At 52.9% G+C, this 23,823-nt stretch overlaps 14 non-coding genes and 29 pseudogenes across 14 annotated transcripts; all 43 read right to left on the bottom strand.

The window, feature by feature from the left end:
- Positions 1-4,683: 4,683 nt before the first annotated feature.
- On the bottom strand, positions 4,684-4,802 carry LOC135599632 (5S ribosomal RNA). Its single transcript, XR_010481979.1, has one exon. It is a non-coding gene; the product is annotated as a 5S ribosomal RNA (ribosomal RNA).
- Positions 4,803-5,152: 350 nt separating this feature from the next.
- LOC135602265 (5S ribosomal RNA) lies at positions 5,153-5,271 on the bottom strand (annotated as a pseudogene).
- A 350-nt stretch (positions 5,272-5,621) lies between these two features.
- LOC135600824 (5S ribosomal RNA) lies at positions 5,622-5,740 on the bottom strand. The gene has a single exon (XR_010483137.1). It is a non-coding gene; the product is annotated as a 5S ribosomal RNA (ribosomal RNA).
- A 350-nt stretch (positions 5,741-6,090) lies between these two features.
- Positions 6,091-6,209, bottom strand: LOC135600190 (5S ribosomal RNA). The gene has a single exon (XR_010482517.1). It is a non-coding gene; the product is annotated as a 5S ribosomal RNA (ribosomal RNA).
- Positions 6,210-6,559: 350 nt separating this feature from the next.
- LOC135600747 (5S ribosomal RNA) lies at positions 6,560-6,678 on the bottom strand. The gene has a single exon (XR_010483060.1). It is a non-coding gene; the product is annotated as a 5S ribosomal RNA (ribosomal RNA).
- Positions 6,679-7,028: 350 nt separating this feature from the next.
- LOC135601069 (5S ribosomal RNA) lies at positions 7,029-7,147 on the bottom strand. Its single transcript, XR_010483374.1, has one exon. It is a non-coding gene; the product is annotated as a 5S ribosomal RNA (ribosomal RNA).
- Positions 7,148-7,497: 350 nt separating this feature from the next.
- Positions 7,498-7,616, bottom strand: LOC135604472 (5S ribosomal RNA; annotated as a pseudogene).
- A 350-nt stretch (positions 7,617-7,966) lies between these two features.
- Positions 7,967-8,085, bottom strand: LOC135604210 (5S ribosomal RNA; annotated as a pseudogene).
- A 350-nt stretch (positions 8,086-8,435) lies between these two features.
- On the bottom strand, positions 8,436-8,554 carry LOC135603931 (5S ribosomal RNA). Its single transcript, XR_010484175.1, has one exon. It is a non-coding gene; the product is annotated as a 5S ribosomal RNA (ribosomal RNA).
- A 350-nt stretch (positions 8,555-8,904) lies between these two features.
- Positions 8,905-9,023, bottom strand: LOC135602902 (5S ribosomal RNA; annotated as a pseudogene).
- A 350-nt stretch (positions 9,024-9,373) lies between these two features.
- On the bottom strand, positions 9,374-9,492 carry LOC135600589 (5S ribosomal RNA). The gene has a single exon (XR_010482907.1). It is a non-coding gene; the product is annotated as a 5S ribosomal RNA (ribosomal RNA).
- Positions 9,493-9,842: 350 nt separating this feature from the next.
- Positions 9,843-9,961, bottom strand: LOC135603920 (5S ribosomal RNA). The gene has a single exon (XR_010484174.1). It is a non-coding gene; the product is annotated as a 5S ribosomal RNA (ribosomal RNA).
- Positions 9,962-10,311: 350 nt separating this feature from the next.
- Positions 10,312-10,430, bottom strand: LOC135601971 (5S ribosomal RNA; annotated as a pseudogene).
- A 350-nt stretch (positions 10,431-10,780) lies between these two features.
- On the bottom strand, positions 10,781-10,899 carry LOC135602748 (5S ribosomal RNA; annotated as a pseudogene).
- A 350-nt stretch (positions 10,900-11,249) lies between these two features.
- LOC135601937 (5S ribosomal RNA) lies at positions 11,250-11,368 on the bottom strand (annotated as a pseudogene).
- Positions 11,369-11,718: 350 nt separating this feature from the next.
- Positions 11,719-11,837, bottom strand: LOC135604172 (5S ribosomal RNA; annotated as a pseudogene).
- Positions 11,838-12,086: 249 nt separating this feature from the next.
- On the bottom strand, positions 12,087-12,205 carry LOC135603708 (5S ribosomal RNA; annotated as a pseudogene).
- Positions 12,206-12,555: 350 nt separating this feature from the next.
- Positions 12,556-12,674, bottom strand: LOC135600956 (5S ribosomal RNA). The gene has a single exon (XR_010483265.1). It is a non-coding gene; the product is annotated as a 5S ribosomal RNA (ribosomal RNA).
- A 350-nt stretch (positions 12,675-13,024) lies between these two features.
- Positions 13,025-13,143, bottom strand: LOC135603024 (5S ribosomal RNA; annotated as a pseudogene).
- A 350-nt stretch (positions 13,144-13,493) lies between these two features.
- On the bottom strand, positions 13,494-13,612 carry LOC135601857 (5S ribosomal RNA; annotated as a pseudogene).
- A 350-nt stretch (positions 13,613-13,962) lies between these two features.
- Positions 13,963-14,081, bottom strand: LOC135600174 (5S ribosomal RNA). The gene has a single exon (XR_010482501.1). It is a non-coding gene; the product is annotated as a 5S ribosomal RNA (ribosomal RNA).
- Positions 14,082-14,431: 350 nt separating this feature from the next.
- LOC135601745 (5S ribosomal RNA) lies at positions 14,432-14,550 on the bottom strand (annotated as a pseudogene).
- A 350-nt stretch (positions 14,551-14,900) lies between these two features.
- LOC135600293 (5S ribosomal RNA) lies at positions 14,901-15,019 on the bottom strand. Its single transcript, XR_010482619.1, has one exon. It is a non-coding gene; the product is annotated as a 5S ribosomal RNA (ribosomal RNA).
- A 350-nt stretch (positions 15,020-15,369) lies between these two features.
- Positions 15,370-15,488, bottom strand: LOC135603099 (5S ribosomal RNA; annotated as a pseudogene).
- Positions 15,489-15,838: 350 nt separating this feature from the next.
- LOC135600958 (5S ribosomal RNA) lies at positions 15,839-15,957 on the bottom strand. Its single transcript, XR_010483267.1, has one exon. It is a non-coding gene; the product is annotated as a 5S ribosomal RNA (ribosomal RNA).
- Positions 15,958-16,307: 350 nt separating this feature from the next.
- On the bottom strand, positions 16,308-16,426 carry LOC135604171 (5S ribosomal RNA; annotated as a pseudogene).
- A 249-nt stretch (positions 16,427-16,675) lies between these two features.
- On the bottom strand, positions 16,676-16,794 carry LOC135603098 (5S ribosomal RNA; annotated as a pseudogene).
- Positions 16,795-17,144: 350 nt separating this feature from the next.
- LOC135601356 (5S ribosomal RNA) lies at positions 17,145-17,263 on the bottom strand. The gene has a single exon (XR_010483652.1). It is a non-coding gene; the product is annotated as a 5S ribosomal RNA (ribosomal RNA).
- A 350-nt stretch (positions 17,264-17,613) lies between these two features.
- LOC135604169 (5S ribosomal RNA) lies at positions 17,614-17,732 on the bottom strand (annotated as a pseudogene).
- Positions 17,733-17,981: 249 nt separating this feature from the next.
- LOC135603096 (5S ribosomal RNA) lies at positions 17,982-18,100 on the bottom strand (annotated as a pseudogene).
- Positions 18,101-18,349: 249 nt separating this feature from the next.
- On the bottom strand, positions 18,350-18,468 carry LOC135603774 (5S ribosomal RNA; annotated as a pseudogene).
- Positions 18,469-18,818: 350 nt separating this feature from the next.
- On the bottom strand, positions 18,819-18,937 carry LOC135602182 (5S ribosomal RNA; annotated as a pseudogene).
- Positions 18,938-19,186: 249 nt separating this feature from the next.
- Positions 19,187-19,305, bottom strand: LOC135603551 (5S ribosomal RNA; annotated as a pseudogene).
- A 349-nt stretch (positions 19,306-19,654) lies between these two features.
- LOC135602647 (5S ribosomal RNA) lies at positions 19,655-19,773 on the bottom strand (annotated as a pseudogene).
- Positions 19,774-20,123: 350 nt separating this feature from the next.
- Positions 20,124-20,242, bottom strand: LOC135602298 (5S ribosomal RNA; annotated as a pseudogene).
- A 350-nt stretch (positions 20,243-20,592) lies between these two features.
- Positions 20,593-20,711, bottom strand: LOC135601355 (5S ribosomal RNA). The gene has a single exon (XR_010483649.1). It is a non-coding gene; the product is annotated as a 5S ribosomal RNA (ribosomal RNA).
- A 350-nt stretch (positions 20,712-21,061) lies between these two features.
- LOC135604168 (5S ribosomal RNA) lies at positions 21,062-21,180 on the bottom strand (annotated as a pseudogene).
- A 249-nt stretch (positions 21,181-21,429) lies between these two features.
- On the bottom strand, positions 21,430-21,548 carry LOC135603095 (5S ribosomal RNA; annotated as a pseudogene).
- A 249-nt stretch (positions 21,549-21,797) lies between these two features.
- Positions 21,798-21,916, bottom strand: LOC135603094 (5S ribosomal RNA; annotated as a pseudogene).
- A 350-nt stretch (positions 21,917-22,266) lies between these two features.
- LOC135602181 (5S ribosomal RNA) lies at positions 22,267-22,385 on the bottom strand (annotated as a pseudogene).
- A 249-nt stretch (positions 22,386-22,634) lies between these two features.
- LOC135604057 (5S ribosomal RNA) lies at positions 22,635-22,753 on the bottom strand (annotated as a pseudogene).
- Positions 22,754-23,103: 350 nt separating this feature from the next.
- On the bottom strand, positions 23,104-23,222 carry LOC135602972 (5S ribosomal RNA; annotated as a pseudogene).
- A 350-nt stretch (positions 23,223-23,572) lies between these two features.
- LOC135604571 (5S ribosomal RNA) lies at positions 23,573-23,685 on the bottom strand (annotated as a pseudogene).
- Between the last annotated feature and the right edge of the window lie 138 nt (positions 23,686-23,823).

Genomic DNA, 23,823 nt, shown 5'->3' with positions numbered 1-23,823 from the left:
CCAGGGGGTCTGTCACGCCTCTCAAAATATCGATGATTTTTTTTAAAACAATTTTCACGGACCAATCCAGGATCCAAACTAACGTTTGAGGACACTGAAAAATATTCAATCAAATTCACATCCATAAAACCTGTGCATTTTAAAATCATATATCACATCACTCGATAATTCACATTTTTGGCAACCCAAGCCAACTTGACAAACATGAACAACATTTATAAATCCACAAGCTAAATAAATTATACAATCAGAACTCCAACCATTTACCACAAGTTCATATCATCGTAAACTAGACTTAACATTCCGAAATTCCAAATAAGAGAGATCTTCTAACACTTTTACACAGTATATCCATTTCGATTCATCAACAACATTTCATTACATACAAAATATGCTTATACAATAATAGCATAACAACCGACAAGACTTGCTCATAATTCTGAATAGCTATCCACTGCCTCAGCCCAAATCAAACATCTCGAAGAGTGACAAGCTGACCTGAAAGATTTATATAACAACGGAGTGAGCCAAAAACGGCTCAGCAAGTGACAAAGCATATTCAGAACAAAAAGAACGATTTCAAACGAGTAAGGTATCATAATGCAAGGCAGAATACAAGAATTCTCAAGGATACCATCTCAATAGATACCAAATCATACGTATCATGTCATTCAAAACATATTTAATCCATAACGAATGGAGCATAGAGTAATTGGAACATATCAATGGTAGATAGGACATTTCAGAACATATCAGTTCATAGCAAATGGAGCACAGAGTAATTGGAGCATATCAATGGCAGATAGAACATTTCAGAACATATCAGTTCATAGCAAATGGAGCACAAAGTAATGGGAGCATATCAATGGCAGATAGGACATTTCAGAACATATCAGTTCATAGCAAATGGAGCATAAAGTGATTGGAGCATATCAATGGCGTATGAAATGTTCCGGAGCATATCAACGGCATATGGAACATTTCGAAGCATATCATTAGTGAATGAAGCATTTCAGAGCATATCAAAAACAAATATCGTATAGAAGCTCAAACGTCGTCTTTGACGTTGCAAACATATCAATCTTATCCAAAGCATGTACAGAAACACATAACCAAAGCTCTGGATATCATATCAAACATACAGAAAGTGTAGTGGGATCTCAGTCAGAATGTGATTCATCCATTTCTGAATGACCACCTGACAAAAGTCTCCCACGTCTGGGAGCTCCATCCACCCACGTCTAGGTGAAGTCAAAGGGGGCCGGCAGAGCATCGCAGGCTCTAAGCAATATCCCACAAAGCGGGACCCCACAAAGCGGGCAAATAAGCGCATACCAGAATATCCCACATAGCGGGACCCCACAAAGCGGGCAAATCAGCGCATACCCTTTACCATTTCTGGCAAAGGTCCAGACAATCCCACACACCAGAGTACAAAAGGGCAGTTTCAACAATAAGTAGCATATATCGGAAGCACACGCGGAACAACAAAGCGTACATGTGCCTTTACGAGTCAATCCGAAGTAAGCAATAATCTTTCACAAGTATATTCAGATTTGAAAGGAATTGAAAGCAAGGGCACATATGGAATCCAAGCAATCACATATAACTCAATTCAATAAGAAGATTTGATGAATTCAATGTCCAAAGGAATGAAACTGGAATAGGCACATATCGAAAGCAAATGCGGAACAATAGGATATACATGTGCCTATATGAGTCAATACGATATAGCATAAACGTTACACAACAGTTTTCAAGAATGCAATAATTTTAAGGACAAGAGCATACAAGAATTCAAAGCAGTAATATAAAGCTCAATTGAATGAGAAAGCTAAAGGATATCAATTTCCAAAGGAATGAAACCAGAATATGAGAAATCGACCAAAGCTCGATTTCTGGCAGAATACAGAAGGCACATTGAACAAATGATTCAAACAATCAATCGTGCTCCAATTTACTCAGAAATAATCATTGGATTATACTTTCAGATAAGACAGGCTTCATATGAATTGAGCTGTCCAACAGAGAGAGTTACAAATGATTTGGTAAGCAAGAGTCGTAGAACAAAATCTCTGTTGGCAGAATTCATAATGTCAGATTCAACAGATAACTGGCCAGGTGTTTGGATTCCAAATCTTTCAATCCATATATCAAAGAAAGGTCTACGAGTCTAGTTTCCAATGAAATCAGTTTTGAACAAATCAGAGTTTCCAACAAAGACTTATAGGCAGCTCGGTATCAAAAGGTCAGAATCTCAGAAGTTGCACAGATTCGAATCGTTACGTCTAAACAGGAGATATATCAAATGCAAGGCTAGAACAATTCAAAGTTCCTCATATTCAAAGCAAATGTAGAGATAAAATGGCAGTGAGGAACGATCAGGATACTTACAAGAGAAAAGATTAGAAAGCTTGCAATAGAAAAGGTTAGAACACTTGCAATAAGACATATCAGAGCAATTATAGGAGAAACGATCAGGGAACTTGCAATAGAAAGGATCGAAACAAGCGGGAAACTTGCCTTTCAATGATTTCGATCCGAAGATCCAAAGAAGGTGCCAGCCCAAATCCTTCTACTTTTTCTCCGTGTCCTCTCTCTGTTTCGTTTTGTGCTCTCGTTTTCTTCCTTTCTTCGCAACTACACCACGTGTCGAACATCGAGGCACAGTCACCTGCTCTCTCTTACTCTCATTCCTTCTTTTTCTTTCCCAAACGCAGCTGCCACAACCGCCGCCGCTGCCGCTGCCACAATCGCAGCCCCTTCCACCGCACTAACTTCCTTCCTCCCTTCTCTCGCAGACATAACTGCTGCATACGCAGTCGCTGCCGCTGCGGCCGCAATCCCGTCCGCAGCCCCTTTTTCCCCCTTTCCTTTCTTTTCATTCCCAGCTGCAACTGCCGCAGTCGCAGTCGCAACCATGGCCGCAGCCACCACAGCCGCAACCTCTTCTTTCTCCCCTGCTCTATTTCCTCTCCTTCTCTTCCAGCTGCAGCTGCCACTGCCACAGCTGCCTCTCCTTCTCCTCTTCCTCTCTTCTTCCCTTTTCCTTTCTCTTCTTCTTCCTTTCCTCCTCTTCTTTCCCAGCTGCACTGCTGCAGTCGCAGCCTCAGCCGCGGCCACAGCCTCTTCTTCCTCCCCTGCTCATCTTCCTCTCCTTCTTCTCTACCAACTGTAGCTGCCATCGCCGCAGCCGCAGCCCCTTCTTTCCCTTCTCTTCTTCCTCTCCTTCCCTTCTTCCTTTCTCTTCCTCTTTCCCTGCCATAGCTGCAGCTGCCACAGCCGCAGCCGCAGCTACTTCTTTCCCTTCTCCTCCCCGGCGTCACACACACCCTCTCCTCTGTTTCCTCTGCAGGAAACAGAGGTATCACAACCTCTTCTCCTGCTTCCTCTTCTTCTTCTCTTCCTCTTCTCCTTCTTCTCCTCTTCGAACGCCCCACACCTCTTCTCTGTTTCCACCTGCAGGAAACAGAGGTGCTGCAGCCCTATCTGCTGCCACCTCTCGCTCCTCTCCCTCTTCCCTCTCTTTTCCCTCTTCCTCTCCTTCTCTTCTTCTCCTCTTCCCTTTTCCTCCCCAACGCCACACACCTCCTCGCTGCAGCCTTGCCGCAGCTATCTTCTTCTTCTTCTTCTTCTCCTTCCTCCCCTTCTTCTTCCCGGCGTCACACACACCCTCTCCTCTGTTTCCTCTGCAGGGAACAGAGGTATCACAACCTCTTCTCCTGCTTCCCCTTCTCCTTCTCTTCCTCTTCTTCTTCTTCTACTCTTCTCCTACTCGACACCCCACACGTCTCCTCTGTTTCCACCTGCAGGAAACAGAGGTGCTGCAGCCCTAGCTGCTGCCACCTCTCGCTCCACTCCGTCTTCCCTCTCTTTTCCCTCTTCTTCTCCTTCTCTTCTTCTCCTCTTCCCTTTTCCTCCCCAAGGCCACACACCTCCTCGCTGCAGCCTTGCCGCAGCTATCCTCCTCTCTTCTTCTTCTTCTTCTTCCTCTCTTCTTTTCCCTCTTCTTCTCTTCTCCCTCTACTTCTCTTCTTCTTCTCCCCACGCCCCACCGCTTCTCTCTGTTTCTCGAGAGAGCGTGGGAGGCGGTGGGATAAAACCGAAGTTTTCGGTTTTCTTTATTTTCTTCTTTTTACAACTTAACAGTTTAGTCCTTGAAATTTCCATATTTACATATAGGTCCTCCGATTTATAAATAAATCTTTATTAATAAGTTTCAAAAGTGAGGGATATTACAGGGTCACCCATCGTAGTACTACTCTGGCCCAAGCTCGCTTAACTTCGGAGTTTTGATGTGATCCGGTGATTTAGTGCTGGCATTATCGCACCCGTATCGCGTGCTTCGTCCCTCGCCTATGTGCACGTCGCAGTCGGCGTATCAACGTCAAGAGCCTCTTGCCCGTCACGAAACCGTCGACGCTTTCTCAAACGTTCACGAAATCCCTATTGCAAGCTCTCTCCGAGCCCTAGCCCGACGACTGCGTATCGGTCACGGCAAGCGCGTGCCGAAACCATCGGCACTTTCTAGAACGATCTCGGAATCGCTATTGCGACCCCAATCCGGAAAGCTCTCTCCGAGCCCCTCGATACTGACCGCGTAGCGGTCAAAGCAAATTTCCAGCCCCAAAACAATCGTCTCGGAGCTCTACGGGAGATGTTTCGTATCCCGGGATGCAAAAAGGAGTGCAACACGAGGACTTCCTAGGGGGTCACCCATCCTAGTACTACTCTGGCCCAAGCACGCTTAACTTCGGAGTTTTGATGGGATCCGGTGATTTAGTGCTGGCATTATCACACCCGTTTTGCGTGCTTCGTCCCTCGCCTATGTGCACGTCGCTGTCGGCGTATTAACGTCCGGAGCCTCTTGCCCGTCACGAAACCGTCGGCGCTTTCTCGAACGTTCACGAAATCCCTATTGCAAGCTCTCTCCGAGCCCTACCCCGACGACTGCGTATCGGTCACGACAAGCGCATGCCGAAACCATCGGCACTTTATAGAACGATCTCGGAATCGCTATTGCGACCCCAGTTCGGAAAGCTCTCTCCGAGCCCCTCGATACTAACTGCGTAGCGGTCACAGCAAATTTTCAGCCCCAAAACAATCGTCTCGGAGCTCTACGGGAGATGTTTCGTATCCCGGGATGCAAAAAGGAGTGCAACACGAGGACTTCCCAAGGGGTCACCCATCGTAGTACTACTATGGCCCAAGCACGCTTAACTTCGGTGTTTTGATGGGATCCGGAGATTTAGTGCTGGCATTATCGCACCCGTTTAGCGTGCTTCGTCCCTCGCCTATGTGCACGTCGCGGTCAGCGTATCAACGTCCGGAGCCTCTTGCCCGTCACGAAACCGTCGGCGCTTTCTCGAACGTTCACGAAATCCCTATTGCAAGCTCTCTCCGAGCCCTAGCCCGACGACTGCGTATCGGTCACGGCAAGCACGTGCCGAAACCATCGGCACTTTCTAGAACGATCTCGGAATCGCTATTGCGACCCCAATCCGGAAAGCTCTCTCCGAGCCCCTCGATACTGACAGCGTAGCGGTCACAGCAAATTTCCAGCCACAAAACAATCGTCTCGGAGCTCTACGGGAGATGTTTCGTATCCCGTGATGAAAAAAGGAGTGCAACACGAGGACTTCCCAGGGGGTCACCCATCGTAGTACTACTCTGGCCCAAGCTCGCTTAACTTCAGAGTTTTGATGGGATCCGGTGATTTAGTACTGGCATTATCGCACCCATATTGCGTGCTTCGTCCCTCGCGTATGTGCACGTCGCAGTCGGTGTATCAAAGTCCGGAGCCTCTTGCCCGTCACGAAACCGTCGGCGCTTTCTCGAACTTTCACGAAATCCCTATTGCAAGCTCTCTCCGAGCCCTGGCCCGACGACTGCGTATCGGTCACGGCAAGCACGTGCCGAAACCATCGGCACTTTCTAGAACGATCTCGGAATCGCTATTGCGACCCCAATCCGGAAAGCTCTCTCCGAGCCCCTCGATACTCACCGCGTAGCGGTCAAAGCAAATTTCCAGCCCCAAAACAATCGTCTCGGAGCTCTACGGGAGATGTTTCGTATCCCGGGATGCAAAAAGGAGTGCAACACGAGGACTTCCCAGGGGGTCACCCATCCTAGTACTACTCTGGCCCAAGCACGCTTAACTTCGGAGTTTTGATGGGATCCGGTGATTTAGTGCTGGCATTATCGCACCCATTTTGCGTGCTTCGTCCCTCGCCTATGTGCACGTCGCGGTCGGCGTATCAACGTCCGGAGCCTCTTGCCCGTCACGAAACCGTCGGCGCTTTCTCGAACGTTCACGAAATCCCTATTGCAAGCTCTCTCCAAGCCCTACCCCGACGACTGCGTATTGGTCATGGCAAGCGCGTGCCGAAACCATCGGCACTTTATAGAACGATCTCCGAATCGCTATTGCGACCCCAGTTCGGAAAGCTCTCTCTGAGCCCCCCGATACTGACTGCGTAGCGGTCACAGCAAATTTCCAGCCCCAAAACAATCGTCTCGGAGCTCTATGGGAGATGTTTCGTATCCCGGGATGCAAAAAGGAGTGCAACACGAGGACTTCCCAAGGGGTCACCCATCGTAGTACTACTCTGGCCCAAGCACGCTTAACTTCGGTGTTTTGATGGGATCCGGAGATTTAGTGCTGGCATTATCGCACCCGTTTCGCGTGCTTCGTCCCTCGCCTATGTGCACGTCGCGGTCGGCGTATCAACGTCCGGAGCCTCTTGCCCGTCATGAAACCGTCGGCGCTTTCTCGAACGTTCACGAAATCCCTATTGCAAGCTCTTTCCAAGCCCTAGCCCGACGACTGCGTATCGGTCACTGCAAGCGCGTGCCGAAACCATCGGCACTTTCTAGAACGATCTCGGAATCGCTATTGCGACCCCAATCCGGAAAGCTCTCTCCGAGCCCCTCGATACTGACAGCGTAGCGGTCACAGCAAATTTCCAGCCCCAAAACAATCGTCTCGGAGCTCTACGGGAGATGTTTCGAATCGCGGGATGCAAAAAGGAGTGCAACACGAGGACTTCCCTGGGGGTCACCCATCCTAGTACTACTCTGGCCCAAGCACGCTTAACTTCGGAGTTTTGATGGGTTCCGGTGATTTAGTGCTGGCATTATCGGACCCGTTTCGCGTGCTTCGTCCCTCGCCTATGTGCATGTCGCGGTCGGCGTATCAACGTCCGGAGCCTCTTGCCCGTCACGAAACCGTCGGCGCTTTCTCAAACGTTCACGAAATCCCTATTGCAAGCTCTCTCCGAGCCCTAGCCCGACGACTGTGTATCGGTCACGGGAAGCGCGTGCCGAAACCATCGGGACTTTCTAGAACGATCTCGGAATCGCTATTGCGACCCCAATCCGGAAAGCTCTCTCGGAGCCCCTCGATACTGACTGCTTAGCGGTCACAGCAAATTTCCAGCCCCAAAACAATCGTCTCGGATCTCTACGGGAGATGTTTCGTATCCCGGGATGCAAAAAGGAGTGCAACACGAGGACTTCCCCGGGGGCCACCCATCGTAGTACTACTCTGGCCCAAGCATGCTAAACTTCGGTGTTTTGATGGGATCCGGTGATTTAGTGCTGCCATTATCGCACCCATTTTGCGAGCTTCGTCCCTCGCCTATGTGCACTTCGCGGTCGGCGCATCAACGTCCGGAACCTCTTGCGCGTCACGAAACCGTCGGCGCTTTCTTGAACGTTCAAGAAATCCCTATTGCAAGCTCTCTCCGAGCCCTAGCCCGACGACTGAGTATCGGTCACGGCATGCGCGTGCCGAAACCATCGGCACTTTCTAGAACGATCTAGGAATCACTATTGCGACCCCAATCCGGAAAGCTCTCTTTGAGCCCCTCGATACTGACTGCGTAGCGGTCAAAGCAAATTTCCAGCCCCAAAACAAACGTCTCGGAGCTCTACGGGAGATGTTTCGTATCCCGGGATGCAAAAAGGAGTGCAACACGAGGACTTCCCAAGGGGTCACCCATCGTAGTACTACTCTGGCCCAAGCATGCTTAACTTCGGTTTTTTGATAGGATCCGTTGATTTAGTGCTGGCATTATCGCACCCGTTTCGCGAGCTTCGTCCCTCGCCTATGTGCACGTCGCGGTCGGCGCATCAACGTCCGGAGCCTCTTGCCCGTCACGAAACCGACGGCGCTTTCTCGAAGGTTCACGAAATCCCTATTGCAAGCTCTCTCCGAGCCCTAGCCCGACGACTGCGTATTGGTCACGGCAAGCGCGTGCCGAAACCATCGGCACTTTCTAGAACGATCTCGGAATCGCTATTGCGACCCCAATCCGGAAAGCTCTCTCCGAGCCCCTCGATACTGACTGCGTAGCGGTCACAGCAAATTTCCAACCCCAGAACAATCGTCTCGGAGCTCTACGGGAGATGTTTCGAATCGCGGAATGCAAAAAGGAGTGCAACACGAGGACTTCCCAGGGGGTCACCCATCCTAGTACTACTCTGGCCCAAGCACGCTTAACTTCGGAGTTTTGATGGGTTCCGGTGATTTAGTGCTGGCATTATCGCACCCGTTTCGCGTGCTTCGTCCCTCGCCTATGTGCACGTCGCGGTCGGCGTATCAACGTCCGGAGCCTCTTGCCCGTCACGAAAACGTCGGCGCTTTCTCGAACGTTCACGAAATCCCTATTGCAAGCACTCTCCGAGCCCTAGCCCGACGACTGCGTATCGGTCACGGCAAGCGCGTGCCGAAAACATCGGCACTTTCTCGAACGATCTAGGAATCGCTATTGCGACCCCAATCCGGAAAGCACTCTCCGAGCCCCTCGATACTGACTGCATAGCGGTCACAGCAAATTTTCAGCCCCAAAACAATCGTCTCGGAGCTCTACGGGAGATGTTTCGAATCCCGGGATGCAAAAAGGAGTGCAACACGAGGAATTCCCAGGGGATCACCCATTCTAGTACTACTCTGGCACAAGCATGCTTAACTTCGGAGTTTTGATGGGTTCCGGTGATTTAGTGCTGGCATTATCGCACCCGTTTCGCGTGCTTCGTCCCTCGCCTATGTGCACGTTGCGGTCGGCGTATCAACATCCGGAGCCTCTTGCCCATCACTAAACCGTCGGCGCTTTCTCGAACATTCACGAAATCCCTATTGCAAGCTCTCTCCGAGCCCTAGCCCGACGATTGTGTATCGGTCACGGCAAGCGCGTGCCGAAACCATCGGCACTTTCTCAAACGATCTAGGAATCGCTATTGCGACCCCAATCCAGAAAGCTCTCTCCGAGCCCCTCGATACTAACTGCATAGCGGTCACAACAAATTTTCGGCCCCAAAACAATCGTCGCGGAGCTCTACGGGAGATGTTTCGAATCCCGGGATGCAAAAAGGAGTGCAACACGAGGATTTCCAAGGGGGTCACCCTTCCTAGTACTACTCTGGCCCAAGCACGCTTAACTTCGGAGTTTTTATGGGATCCGGTGATTTAGTGCTGGCATTATCGCACCCATTTCGCGTGCTTCGTCCCTTGCCTATGTGCACGTCGCGGTCGGCGTATCAACGTCCGGAGCCTCTTGCCCGTCACGAAACCGTCGGCGCTTTCTATAACGTTCACGAAATCCCTATTGCAAGCTCTCTCCGAGCCCTAGCCCGAAGACTGCGTATCGGTCGCGGCAAGCACGTGCCGAAACCATCGGCACTTTCTAGAACGATCTCGGAATCGCTATTGCGACCCCAATCCGGAAAGCTCTCTCCGAGCCCCTCGATACTGACTGCGTAGCGGTCACAGCAAATTTCCAGCCCCAAAACAATCGTCTCGGAGCTCTACGGGAGATGTTTCGAATCCCGGGATGCAAAAAGGAGTGCAACACGAGGACTTCCCAGGGGGTCACCCATCCTAGTACTACTCTGGCCCAAGCACGCTTAACTTCGGAGTTTTGATGGGTTCCGGTGATTTAGTGCTGGCATTATCGCACCCGTTTCGCGTGCTTCGTCCCTCGCCTATGTGCACGTCGCGGTCGGCGTATCAACGTACGGAGCCTCTTGCCCGTGACGAAACCGTCGGTGCTTTCTCGAACGTTCACGAAATCCCTATTGCAAGCTCTCTTCGAGCCCTAGCCCGACGACTGCGTATCGGTCACGGCAAGCGCGTGCCGAAACCATCGGCACTTTCTCGAACGATCTAGGAATCGCTATTGCGACCCCAATCCGGAAAGCTCTCTCCGAGCCCCTCGATACTGACTGCGTAGCGGTCACAGCAAATTTCTAGACCCAAAACAATCGCCTCGGAGCTCTACGGGAGATGTTTCGAATCCCGGGATGCAAAAAGGAGTGCAACACGAGGACTTCCCATGGAGTCACCCATCCTAGTACTACTCTGGCCCAAGCAAGCTTAACTTCGGAGTTTTGATGGGATCCGGTGATTTAGTGCTGGCATTATCGGACCCGTTTCGCGTGCTTCGCCCCTCGCCTATGTGCACGTCGCGGTCGACGTATCAACGTCCGGAGCCTCTTGCCCGTCACGAAACCGTCGGCGCTTTGTCGAACGTTCACGAAATCCCTATTGCAAGCTCTCTCCGAGCCCTAGCCCGACGACTGCGTATCGGTCACGGCAAGCGCGTGCCGAAACCATCGGCACTTTCTAGAACGATCTCGGAATCGCTATTGCGACCCCAATCCGGAAAGCTCTCTCCGAGCCCCTCGATACTGATTGCGTAGCGGTCACAGCAAATTTCCAGCCCCAAAACAATCGTCTCGGATCTCTACGGGAGATGTTTCGTATCCCGGGATGCAAAAAGGAGTGCAACACGAGGACTTCCCAGGGGGTCACCCATCGTAGTACTACTCTGGCCCAAGCACGCTTAACTTCGGTGTTTTGATTGGATCCGGTGATTTAGTGCTGCCATTATCGCACCCGTTTCGCGAGCTTCGTCCCTCGCCTATGTGCACGTCGTGGTCAGCGCATCAACGTCCGGAGCCTCTTGCCCGTCACGAAACCGTCAGCGCTTTCTCGAACGTTCACGAAATCCCTATTGCAAGCTCTCTCCGAGCCCTAGCCCGACGACGGCGTATCGGTCACGGCAAGCGCGTGCCGAAACCATCGGCACTTTCTATAACGATCTCGGAATCGCCATTGCGACCCCAATCCGGAAAGCTCTCTTTGAGCCCCTCGATACTGACTGCGTAGTGGTCAAAGCAAATTTCCAGCCCCAAAACAAACGTCTAGGAGCTCTACGGGAGATGTTTCGTATCCCGGGATGCAAAAAGGAGTGCAACACGAGGACTTCCCAAGGGGTCACACATCGTAGTACTACTCTGGCCCAAACACGCTTAACTTCGGAGTTTTGATGGGTTCCGGTGATTTAGTGCTGGCATTATCGCACCCGTTTCGCGTGCTTCGTCCCTCGCCTATGTGCACGTCGCGGTCGGCGTATCAACATCCGGAGCCTCTTGCCCGTCACGAAACCGTCGGCGCTTTCTCGAACGTTCACGAAATCCCTATTGCAAGCTCTCTCCGAGCCCTAGCCCGACGACTGCGTATCGGTCACGGCAAGCGCGTGCCGAAACCATCGGCACTTTATAGAACGATCTCGGAATCGCTATTGCGACCCCAATCCGGAAAGCTCTCTCCGAGCCCCTCGATACTGACTGCGTAGCGGTTACAGCAAATTTCCAGCCCCAAAACAATCGTCTCAGATCTCTACGGGAGATGTTTCGTATCCCGGGATGCAAAAAGGAGTGCAACACGAGGACTTCCCAGGGGGCCACCCATCGTAGTACTACTCTGGCCCAAGCATGCTAAACTTCGGTGTTTTGATGGGATCCGGTGATTTAGTGCTGCCATTATCGCACCCATTTCGCGAGCTTCGTCCCTCGCCTATGTGCACGTCGCGGTCGGCGCATCAACGTCCGGAGCCTCTTGCCCGTCACGAAACCGTCGGCGCTTTCTAGAACGATCCAGGTATCGCTATTGCGACCCCAATCCGGAAAGCTCTCTTTGAGCCCCTCGATACTGACTGCGTAGCGGTCAAAGCAAATTTCCAGCCCCAAAACAAACATCTCGGAGCTCTACGGGAGATGTTTCGTATCCCGGGATGCAAAAAGGAGTGCAACACAAGGACTTCCCAAGGGGTCACCCATCGTAGTACTACTCTAGCCCAAGCATGCTTAACTTAGGTTTTTTTATGGGATCCGGTGATTTAGTGCTGGCATTATCGCACCCGTTTCGCGAGCTTCGTCCCTCGCCTATGTGCACGTCGCGGTCGGCGCATCAATGTCCGGAGCCTCTTGCCCGTCACGAAACCGTTTGCGCTTTCTCGAACGTTCACGAAATCCCTATTGCAAGCTCTCTCCGAGCCCTAGCCCGACGACTGCGTATCGGTCACTGCAAGCGCGTGCCGAAACCATCGGCACTTTCTCGAACGATCTAGGAATCGCTATTGCGACCTCAATCCGGAAAGCTCTCTCCGAGCCCCTCGATACTGACTGCGTAGCGGTCACAGCAAATTTCTAGACCCAAAACAATCGTCTCGGAGCTCTACGGGAGATGTTTCGAATCCCGGGATGCAAAAAGGAGTGCAACACGAGGACTTTCCAAGGGGTCACCCATCCTAGTACTACTCTGGCCCAAGCACGCTTAACTTCGGAGTTTTGATGGGATCCGGTGATTTAGTGCTGGCATTATCGGACCCGTTTCGCGTGCTTCGCCCCTCGCCTATGTGCACGTCGAGGTCGGCGTATCAACGTCCGGAGCCTCTTGCCCGTCATGAAACCGTCGGCGCTTTGTCGAACGTTCACGAAATCCCTATTGCAAGCTCTCTCCGAGCCCTAGCCCGACGACTGCGTATCGGTCACGGCAAGCGCGTGCCGAAACCATCGGCACTTTCTAGAACGATCTCGGAATCGCTATTGCGACCCCAATCCGGAAAGCTCTCTCCGAGCCCCTCGATACTGACTGCGTAGCGGTCACAGCAAATTTCCAGCCCCAAAACAATCGTCTCGGATCTCTACGGGAGATGTTTCGTATCCCGGGATGCAAAAAGAAGTGCAACACGAGGACTTCCCAGGGGGTCACCCATCGTAGTACTACTCTGGCCCAAGCGCGCTTAACTTCGGTGTTTTGATGGGATCCGGTGATTTAGTGCTGCCATTATCGCACCCGTTTCGCGAGCTTCGTCCCTCGCCTATGTGCACGTCGCGGTCAGCGCATCAACGTCCGGAGCCTCTTGCCCGTCACGAAACCGTCAGCGCATTCTCGAACGTTCACGAAATCCCTATTGCAAGCTCTCTCCGAGCCCTAGCCCGACGACTACGTATCGGTCACGGCAAGCGCATGCCGAAACCATCGGCACTTTCTAGAACGATCTCGGAATCGCCATTGCGACCCCAATCCGGAAAGCTCTCTTTGAGCCCCTCGATACTGACTGCGTAGTGGTCAAAGCAAATTTCCAGCCCCAAAACAAACGTCTCGGAGCTCTACGGGAGATGTTTCGTATCCCGGGATGCAAAAAGGAGTGCAACACGAGGACTTCCCAAGGGGTCACCCATCGTAGTACTACTCTGGCCCAAGCACGCTTAACTTCGGAGTTTTGAAGGGTTCCGGTGATTTAGTGGTGGCATTATCGCACCCGTTTCGTGTGCTTCGTCCCTCGCCTATGTGCACGTCGCGGTCGGCGTATCAACGTCCGGAGCCTCTTGCCCGTCACGAAAACGTCGGCGCTTTCTCGAACGTTCACGAAATCCCTATTGCAAGCTCTCTCCGAGCCCTAGCCCGACGACTGCGTATCGGTCACGGCAAGCGCGTGCCGAAACCATCGGGACTTTCTAGAACGATCTCGGAATCGCTATTGCGACCCCAATCCGGAAAGCTCTCTCCGAGCCCCTCGATACTGACTGCGTAGCGGTCACAGCAAATTTCCAGCCCCAGAACAATCGTCTCGAAGCTCTACGGGAGATGTTTCGAATCGCGGAATGCAAAAAGGAGTGCAACACGAGGACTTCCCAGGGGGTCACCCATCCTAGTACTACTCTGGCCCAAGCATGCTTAACTTCGGAGTTTTGATGGGTTCCGGTGATTTAGTGCTGGCATTATCGCACCCGTTTCGCGTGCTTCGTCCCTCGCCTACGTGCACGTCGCGGTCGGCGTATCAACGTCCGGAGCCTCTTGCCCGTCACGAAAACGTCGGCGCTTTCTCGAACGTTCACGAAATCCCTATTGCAAGCTCTCTCCGAGCCCTAGCCCGACGACTGCGTATCGGTCACGGCAAGCGCGTGCCGAAACCATCGGCACTTTCTAGAACGATATCGGAAACGCTATTGCGACCCCAATCCGGAAAGCTCTCTCCGAGCCCCTCGATACTGACTGCGTAGCGGTCACAGCAAATTTCCAGCCCCAGAACAATCGTCTCGGAGCTCTACGGGAGATGTTTCGAATCGCGGAATGCAAAAAGGAGTGCAACACGAGGACTTCCCAGGGGGTCACCCATCCTAGTACTACTCTGGCCCAAGCATGCTTAACTTCGGAGTTTTGATGGGTTCCGGTGATTTAGTGCTGGCATTATCGAACCCGTTTCGCGTGCTTCGTCCCTCGCCTACGTGCACGTCGCGGTCGGCGCATCAACGTCCGGAGCCTCTTGCCCGTCACGAAACCGTCAGCGCTTTATCGAACGTTCACGAAATCCCTATTGCAAGCTCTCTCCGAGCCCTAGCCCGACGACTACGTATCGGTCACGGCAAGCGCGTGCCGAAACCATCGGCACTTTCTAGAACGATATCGGAATCGCTATTGCGACCCCAATCCGGAAAGCTCTCTCCGAGCCCCTCGATACTGACTGCGTAGCGGTCACAGCAAATTGCCAGCCCCAGAACAATCGTCTCGGAGCTCTACGGGAGATGTTTCGAATCGCGGAATGCAAAAAGGAGTGCAACACGAGGACTTCCCAGGGGGTCACCCATCCTAGTACTACTCTGGCCCAAGCATGCTTAACTTCGGAGTTTTGATGGGTTCCGGTGATTTATTGCTGGCATTATCGCACCCGTTTCGCGTGCTTCGTCCCTCGCCTACGTGCACGTCGCGGTCGGCGCATCAACGTCCGGAGCCTCTTGCCCGTCACGAAACCGTCAGCGCTTTCTCGAACGTTCACGAAATCCCTATTGCAAGCTCTCTCCGAGCCCTAGCCCGACGACTACGTATCGGTCACGGCAAGCGCGTGCCGAAACCATCGGCACTTTCTATAACGATCTCGGAATCGCCATTGCGACCCCAATCCGGAAAGCTCTCTTTGAGCCCCTCGATACTGACTGCGTAGTGGTCAAAGCAAATTTCCAGCCCCAAAACAAACCTCTCGGAGCTCTACGGGAGATGTTTCGTATCCCGGGATGCAAAAAGGAGTGCAACACAAGGACTTCCCAAGGGGTCACCCATCGTAGTACTACTCTGGCCCAAGCACGCTTAACTTAGGTTTTTTTATGGGATCCGGTGATTTAGTGCTGGCATTATCGCACCCGTTTCGCGAGCTTCGTCCCTCGCCTATGTGCACGTCGCGGTCGGCGCATCAATGTCCGGAGCCTCTTGCCCGTCACGAAACCGTCGGCGCTTTCTCGAACGTTCACGAAATCCCTATTGCAAGCTCTCTCCGAGCCCTAGCCCGACGACTGCGTATCGGTCACGGCAAGCGCGTGCCGAAACCATCGGCACTTTCTAGAACGATCTCGGAATCGCTATTGCGACCCCAATCCGGAAAGCTCTCTCCGAGCCCCTCGATACTGACTGCGTAGCGGTCACAGCAAATTTCCAGCCCCAGAACAGTCGTCTCGGAGCTCTACGGGAGATGTTTCGAATCGCGGAATGCAAAAAGGAGTGCAACACGAGGACTTCCCAAGGGGTCACCCATCCTAGTACTACTCTGGCCCAAGCACGCTTAACTTCGTAGTTTTGATGGGTTCCGGTGATTTAGTGCTGGCATTATCGCACCCGTTTCGCGTGCTTTGTCCCTCGCCTATGTGCACGTCGCGGTCGGCGTATCAACGTCCGGAGCCTCTTGCCCATCACGAAAACGTCGGCGCTTTCTCGAACGTTCACGAAATCCCTATTGCAAGCTCTCTCCGAGCCCCAGCTCGACGACTGCGTATCGGTCACGGCAAGCGCGTGCCGAAACCATCGGCACTTTATAGAACGATCTCGGAATCGCTATTGCGACCCCAATCCGGAAATATCTCTCCGAGCCCCTCGATACTGACTGCTTAGCGGTCACAGCAAATTTCCAGCCCCAAAACAATCGTCTCAGATCTCTACGGGAAATGTTTCGTATCCCGGGATGCAAAAAGGAGTGCAACACGAGGACTTCCCAGGGGGCCACCCATCGTAGTACTACTCTGGCCCAAGCATGCTAAACTTCGGTGTTTTGATGGGATCCGGTGATTTAGTGCTGCCATTATCGCACCCATTTCGCGAGCTTCGTCCCTCGCCTATGTGCACGTCGCGGTCGGCGCATCAACGTCCGGAGCCTCTTGCCCGTCACGAAACCGTCGGCGCTTTCTAGAACGATCCAGGAATCGCTATTGCGACCCCAATCCGGAAAGCTCTCTTTGAGCCCCTCGATACTGACTGCGTAGCGGTCAAAGCAAATTTCCAGCCCCAAAACAAACATCTCGGAGCTCTACAGGAGATGTTTCGTATCCCGGGATGCAAAAAGGAGTGCAACACAAGGACTTCCCAAGGGGTCACCCATCGTAGTACTACTCTGGCCCAAGCACGCTTAACTTAGGTTTTTTTATGGGATCCGGTGATTTAGTGCTGGCATTATCGCACCCGTTTCGCGAGCTTCGTCCCTCGCCTATATGCACGTCGCGGTTGGCGCATCAATGTCCGGAGCCTCTTGCCCGTCACGAAACCGTCGGCGCTTTCTTGAACGTTGACGAAATCCCTATTGCAAGCTCTCTCCGAGCCCTAGCCCGACGACTGCGTATCGGTCACGGCAAGCGCGTGCCGAAACCATCGGCACTTTCTAGAACGATCTCGGAATCGCCATTGCGACCCCAATCCGGAAAGCTCTCTTTGAGCCCCTCGATACTGACTGCGTAGTGGTCAAAGCAAATTTCCAGCCCCAAAACAAACGTCTAGGAGCTCTACGGGAGATGTTTCGTATCCCGGGATGCAAAAAGGAGTGCAACACGCGGACTTCCCAAGGGGTCACACATCGTAGTACTACTCTGGCCCAAGCACGCTTAACTTCGGAGTTTTGATGGGTTCCGGTGATTTAGTGCTGGCATTATCGCACCCGTTTCGCGTGCTTCGTCCCTCGCCTATGTGCACGTCGCGGTCGGCGTATCAACATCCGGAGCCTCTTGCCCGTCACGAAACCGTCGGCGCTTTGTCGAACGTTCACGAAATCCCTATTGCAAGCTCTCTCCGAGCCCTAGCCCGACGACTGCGTATCGGTCACGGCAAGCGCGTGCCGAAACCATCGGCACTTTATAGAACGATCTCGGAATCGCTATTGCGACCCCAATCCGGAAAGCTCTCTCCGAGCCCCTCGATACTGACTGCGTAGCGGTCACAGCAAATTTCCAGCCCCAAAACAATCGTCTCAGATCTCTACGGTAGATGTTTCGTATCCCGGGATGCAAAAAGGAGTGCAACACGAGGACTTCCCAGGGGGCCACCCATCGTAGTACTACTCTGGCCCAAGCATGCTAAACTTCGGTGTTTTGATGGGATCCGGTGATTTAGTGCTGCCATTATCGCACCCATTTCGCGAGCTTCGTCCCTCGCCTATGTGCACGTCGCGGTCGGCGCATCAACGTCCGGAGCCTCTTGCCCGTCACGAAACCGTCGGCGCTTCCTAGAACGATCCAGGAATCGCTATTGCGACCCCAATCCGGAAAGCTCTCTTTAAGGCCCTCGATACTGACTGCGTAGCGGTCAAAGAAAATTTCCAGCCCCAAAACAAACGTCTCGGAGCTCAACGGGAGATGTTTCGTATCCCGGGATGCAAAAAGGAGTGCAACACAAGGACTTCCCAAGGGGTCACCCATCGTAGTACTACTCTGGCCCAAGCACGCTTAACTTAGGTTTTTTTATGGGATCCGGTGATTTAGTGCTGGCATTATCGCACCCGTTTCGCGAGCTTCGTCCCTCGCCTATGTGCACGTCGCGGTCGGCGCATCAACGTCCGGAGCCTCTTGCCCGTCACGAAACCGTCGGCGCTTCCTAGAACGATCCAGGAATCGCTATTGCGACCCCAATCCGGAAAGCTCTCTTTAAGGCCCTCGATACTGACTGCGTAGCGGTCAAAGCAAATTTCCAGCCCCAAAACAAACGTCTCGGAGCTCAACGGGAGATGTTTCGTATCCCGGGATGCAAAAAGGAGAGCAACACAAGGACTTCCCAAGGGGTCACCCATCGTAGTACTACTCTGGCCCAAGCACGCTTAACTTAGGTTTTTTTATGGGATCCGGTGATTTAGTGCTGGCATTATCGCACCCGTTTCGCGAGCTTCGTCCCTCGCCTATGTGCACGTCGCGGTCGGCGCATCAATGTCCGGAGCCTCTTGCCCGTCACGAAACCGTCGGCGCTTTCTCGAACGTTCACGAAATCCCTATTGCAAGCTCTCTCCGAGCCCTAGCCCGACGACTGCGTATCGGTCACGGCAAGCGCGTGCCGAAACCATCGGCACTTTCTAGAACGATCTCGGAATCGCTATTGCGACCCCAATCCTGAAAGCTCTCTCCGAGCCCCTCGATATTGACTGCGTAGCGGTCACAGCAAATTTCCAGCCCCAAAACAATCGTCTCAGATCTCTACGGGAGATGTTTCGTATCCCGGGATGCAAAAAGGAGTGCAACACGAGGACTTCCCAGGGGGCCACCCATCGTAGTACTACTCTGGCCCAAGCACGCTTAACTTCGGTGTTTTGATGGGATCCGGTGATTTAGTGCTGCCATTATCGCACCCATTTCGCGAGCTTCGTCCCTCGCCTATGTGCACGTCGCAGTCGTCGCATCAACGTCCGGAGCCTCTTGCCCGTCACGAAACCGTCGGCGCTTTCTAGAACGATCTAGGAATCGCTATTGCGACCCCAATCCGGAAAGCTCTCTTTGAGCCCCTCGATACTGACTGCGTAGCGGTCAAAGCAAATTTCCAGCCCCAAAACAAACGTCTCGGAGCTCTACGGGAGATGTTTCGTATCCCGGGATGCAAAAAGGAGTGCAACACGAGGACTTCCCAAGGGGTTACTCATCGTAGTACTACTATGGCCCAAGCACGCTTAACTTCGGAGTTTTGATGGGTTCCGGTGATTTAGTGCTGGCATTATCGCACCAGTTTCGCGTGCTTCGTCCCTCGCCTATGTGCACGTCGCGGTCGGCGTATCAACGTCCGGAGCCTCTTGCCCGTCACGAAACCGTCGGCGCTTTCTCGAACGTTCACGAAATCCCTATTGCAAGCTCTCTCCGAGCCCTTGCCCGACGACTGCGTATCGGTCACGGCAAGCGCGTGCCGAAACCATCGGCACTTTCTAGAACGATCTCGGAATCGCTATTGCGACCCCAATCCGAAAGCTCTCTCCGAGCCCCTCGATACTGACTGCGTAGCGGTCACAGCAAATTTCTAGCCCCAAAACAATCATCTCGGATCTCTACCGGAGATGTTTCGTATCCCGGGATGCAAAAAGGAGTGCAACACGAGGACTTCCCAGGGGGTCACCCATCGTAGTACTACTCTGGCCTAAGCACGCTTAACTTCGGTGTTTTGATGGGATCCGGTGATTTAGTGCTGCCATTATCGCACCCGTTTCGCGAGCTTCGTCCCTCGCCTATGTGCACGTCGCGGTCAGCGCATCAACGTCCGGAGCCTCTTGCCCGTCACGAAACCGTCAGCGCTTTCTCGAACGTTCACGAAATCCCTATTGCAAGCTCTCTCCGAGCCCTAGCCCGACGACTGCGTATCGGTCACGGCAAGCGCGTGCCGAAACCATCGGCACTTTCTAGAACGATCTCGGAATCGCTATTGCGACCCCAATCCGGAAAGCTCTCTCCGAGCCCCTCGATACTGACTGCGTAGTGGTCACAGCAAATTTCCATCCCCAAAACAATCGTCTCGGATCTCTACCGGAGATGTTTCGTATCCCGGGATGCAAAAAGGAGTGCAACACGAGGACTTCCCAGGGGGTCACCCATCGTAGTACTACTCTGGCCCAAGCAAGCTTAACTTCGGTGTTTTGATGGGATCCGGTGAATTAGTGCTGCTATTATCGCACCCGTTTCACGAGCTTCGTCCCTCGCCTATGTGCACGTCGCGGTCAGCGCATCAACGTCCGGAGCCTCTTGCCCGTCACGAAACCGTCAGCGCTTTCTCGAACGTTCACGAAATCCCTATTGCAAGCTCTCTCCGAGCCCTAGCCCGACGACTGCGTATCGGTCACGGCAAGCGCGTGCCGAAACCATCGGCACTTTCTAGAACGATCTCGGAATCGCCATTGCGACCCCAATCCGGAAAGCTCTCTTTGAGCCCCTCGATACTGACTGCGTAGTGGTCAAAGCAAATTTCCAGCCCCAAAACAAACGTCTAGGAGCTCTACGGGAGATGTTTCGTATCCCGGGATGCAAAAAGGAGTGCAACACGCGGACTTCCCAAGGGGTCACACATCGTAGTACTACTCTGGCCCAAGCACGCTTAACTTCGGAGTTTTGATGGGTTCCGGTGATTTAGTGCTGGCATTATCGCACCCGTTTCGCGTGCTTCGTCCCTCGCCTATGTGCACGTCGCGGTCGGCGTATCAACATCCGGAGCCTCTTGCCCGTCACGAAACCGTCGGCGCTTTCTCGAACGTTCACGAAATCCCTATTGCAAGCTCTCTCCGAGCCCTAGCCCGACGACTGCGTATCGGTCACGGCAAGCGCGTGCCGAAACCATCGGCACTTTATAGAACAATCTCGGAATCGCTATTGCGACCCCAATCCGGAAAGCTCTCTCCGAGCCCCTCGATACTGACTGCGTAGCGGTCACAGCAAATTTCCAGCCCCAAAACAATCGTCTCAGATCTCTACGGTAGATGTTTCGTATCCCGGGATGCAAAAAGGAGTGCAACACGAGGACTTCCCAGGGGGCCACCCATCGTAGTACTACTCTGGCCCAAGCATGCTAAACTTCGGTGTTTTGATGGGATCCGGTGATTTAGTGCTGCCATTATCGCACCCATTTCGCGAGCTTCGTCCCTCGCCTATGTGCACGTCGCGGTCGGCGCATCAACGTCCGGAGCCTCTTGCCCGTCACGAAACCGTCGGCGCTTCCTAGAACGATCCAGGAATCGCTATTGCGACCCCAATCCGGAAAGCTCTCTTTAAGGCCCTCGATACTGACTGCGTAGCGGTCAAAGCAAATTTCCAGCCCCAAAACAAACGTCTCGGAGCTCAACGGGAGATGTTTCGTATCCCGGGATGCAAAAAGGAGTGCAACACAAGGACTTCCCAAGGGGTCACCCATCGTAGTACTACTCTGGCCCAAGCACGCTTAACTTAGGTTTTTTTATGGGATCCGGTGATTTAGTGCTGGCATTATCGCACCCGTTTCGCGAGCTTCGTCCCTCGCCTATGTGCACGTCGCGGTCGGCGCATCAACGTCCGGAGCCTCTTGCCCGTCACGAAACCGTCGGCGCTTCCTAGAACGATCCAGGAATCGCTATTGCGACCCCAATCCGGAAAGCTCTCTTTAAGGCCCTCGATACTGACTGCGTAGCGGTCAAAGCAAATTTCCAGCCCCAAAACAAACGTCTCGGAGCTCAACGGGAGATGTTTCGTATCCCGGGATGCAAAAAGGAGTGCAACACAAGGACTTCCCAAGGGGTCACCCATCGTAGTACTACTCTGGCCCAAGCACGCTTAACTTAGGTTTTTTTATGGGATCCGGTGATTTAGTGCTGGCATTATCGCACCCGTTTCGCGAGCTTCGTCCCTCGCCTATGTGCACGTCGCGGTCGGCGCATCAATGTCCGGAGCCTCTTGCCCGTCACGAAACCGTCGGCGCTTTCTCGAACGTTCACGAAATCCCTATTGCAAGCTCTCTCCGAGCCCTAGCCCGACGACTGCGTATCGGTCACGGCAAGCGCGTGCCGAAACCATCGGCACTTTCTAGAACGATCTCGGAATCGCTATTGCGACCCCAATCCTGAAAGCTCTCTCCGAGCCCCTCGATATTGACTGCGTAGCGGTCACAGCAAATTTCCAGCCCCAAAACAATCGTCTCAGATCTCTACGGGAGATGTTTCGTATCCCGGGATGCAAAAAGGAGTGCAACACGAGGACTTCCCAGGGGGCCACCCATCGTAGTACTACTCTGGCCCAAGCACGCTTAACTTCGGTGTTTTGATGGGATCCGGTGATTTAGTGCTGCCATTATCGCACCCATTTCGCGAGCTTCGTCCCTCGCCTATGTGCACGTCGCAGTCGTCGCATCAACGTCCGGAGCCTCTTGCCCGTCACGAAACCGTCGGCGCTTTCTAGAACGATCTAGGAATCGCTATTGCGACCCCAATCCGGAAAGCTCTCTTTGAGCCCCTCGATACTGACTGCGTAGCGGTCAAAGCAAATTTCCAGCCCCAAAACAAACGTCTCGGAGCTCTACGGGAGATGTTTCGTATCCCGGGATGCAAAAAGGAGTGCAACACGAGGACTTCCCAAGGGGTTACTCATCGTAGTACTACTATGGCCCAAGCACGCTTAACTTCAGAGTTTTGATGGGTTCCGGTGATTTAGTGCTGGCATTATCGCACCAGTTTCGCGTGCTTCGTCCCTCGCCTATGTGCACGTCGCGGTCGGCGTATCAACGTCCGGAGCCTCTTGCCCGTCACGAAACCGTCGGCGCTTTCTCGAACGTTCACGAAATCCCTATTGCAAGCTCTCTCCGAGCCCTAGCCCGACGACTGCGTATCGGTCACGGCAAGCGCGTGCCGAAACCATCGGCACTTTCTAGAACGATCTCGGAATCGCTATTGCGACCCCAATCCGGAAAGCTCTCTCCGAGCCCCTCGATACTGACTGCGTAGTGGTCACAGCAAATTTCCATCCCCAAAACAATCGTCTCGGATCTCTACCGGAGATGTTTCGTATCCCGGGATGCAAAAAGGAGTGCAACACGAGGACTTCCCAGGGGGTCACCCATCGTAGTACTACTCTGGCCCAAGCAAGCTTAACTTCGGTGTTTTGATGGGATCCGGTGAATTAGTGCTGCCATTATCGCACCCGTTTCACGAGCTTCGTCCCTCGCCTATGTGCACGTCGCGGTCAGCGCATCAACGTCCGGAGCCTCTTGCCCGTCACGAAACCGTCAGCGCTTTCTCGAACGTTCAAGAAATCCCTATTGCAAACTCTCTCTGAGCCCTAGCACGACGACTGCGTATCGGTCACGGCAAGCGCGTGCCGAAACCATCGGCATTTTCTAGAACGATCTCGGAATCGCCATTGCGACCCCAATCCGGAAAGCTCTCTTTGAGCCCCTCGATACTGACTGCGTAGCGGTCAAAGCAAATTTCCAGCCCCAAAACAAACGTCTCGGAGCTCTACGGGAGATGTTTCGTTTCCCGGGATGCAAAAAGGAGTGCAACACGAGGACTTCCCAAGGGGTCACCCATCGTAGTACTACTCTGGCCCAAGCACGCTTAACTTCGGAGTTTTGATGGGTTCCGGTGATTTAGTGCTGTCACGCCCCTAAAAATATCCATTATATTTAAAATCTTTCGTCACAACTAACCCAGGATCCAAACACACATTTGAGGTCACTAAGAAAACATTCAAATCAAAAATTTCGCTTCTATAATCTACCAATTCATATCCCTGTGCAATTCA

Source organism: Musa acuminata, chromosome BXJ2-1 (assembly GCF_036884655.1).
Source record: "Musa acuminata AAA Group cultivar baxijiao chromosome BXJ2-1, Cavendish_Baxijiao_AAA, whole genome shotgun sequence".
NCBI lineage: Eukaryota > Viridiplantae > Streptophyta > Magnoliopsida > Zingiberales > Musaceae > Musa > Musa acuminata.
The sequence above is the reverse complement of the archived record's forward strand: the minus strand, read 5'-3'. Positions and strand labels throughout refer to the sequence as shown.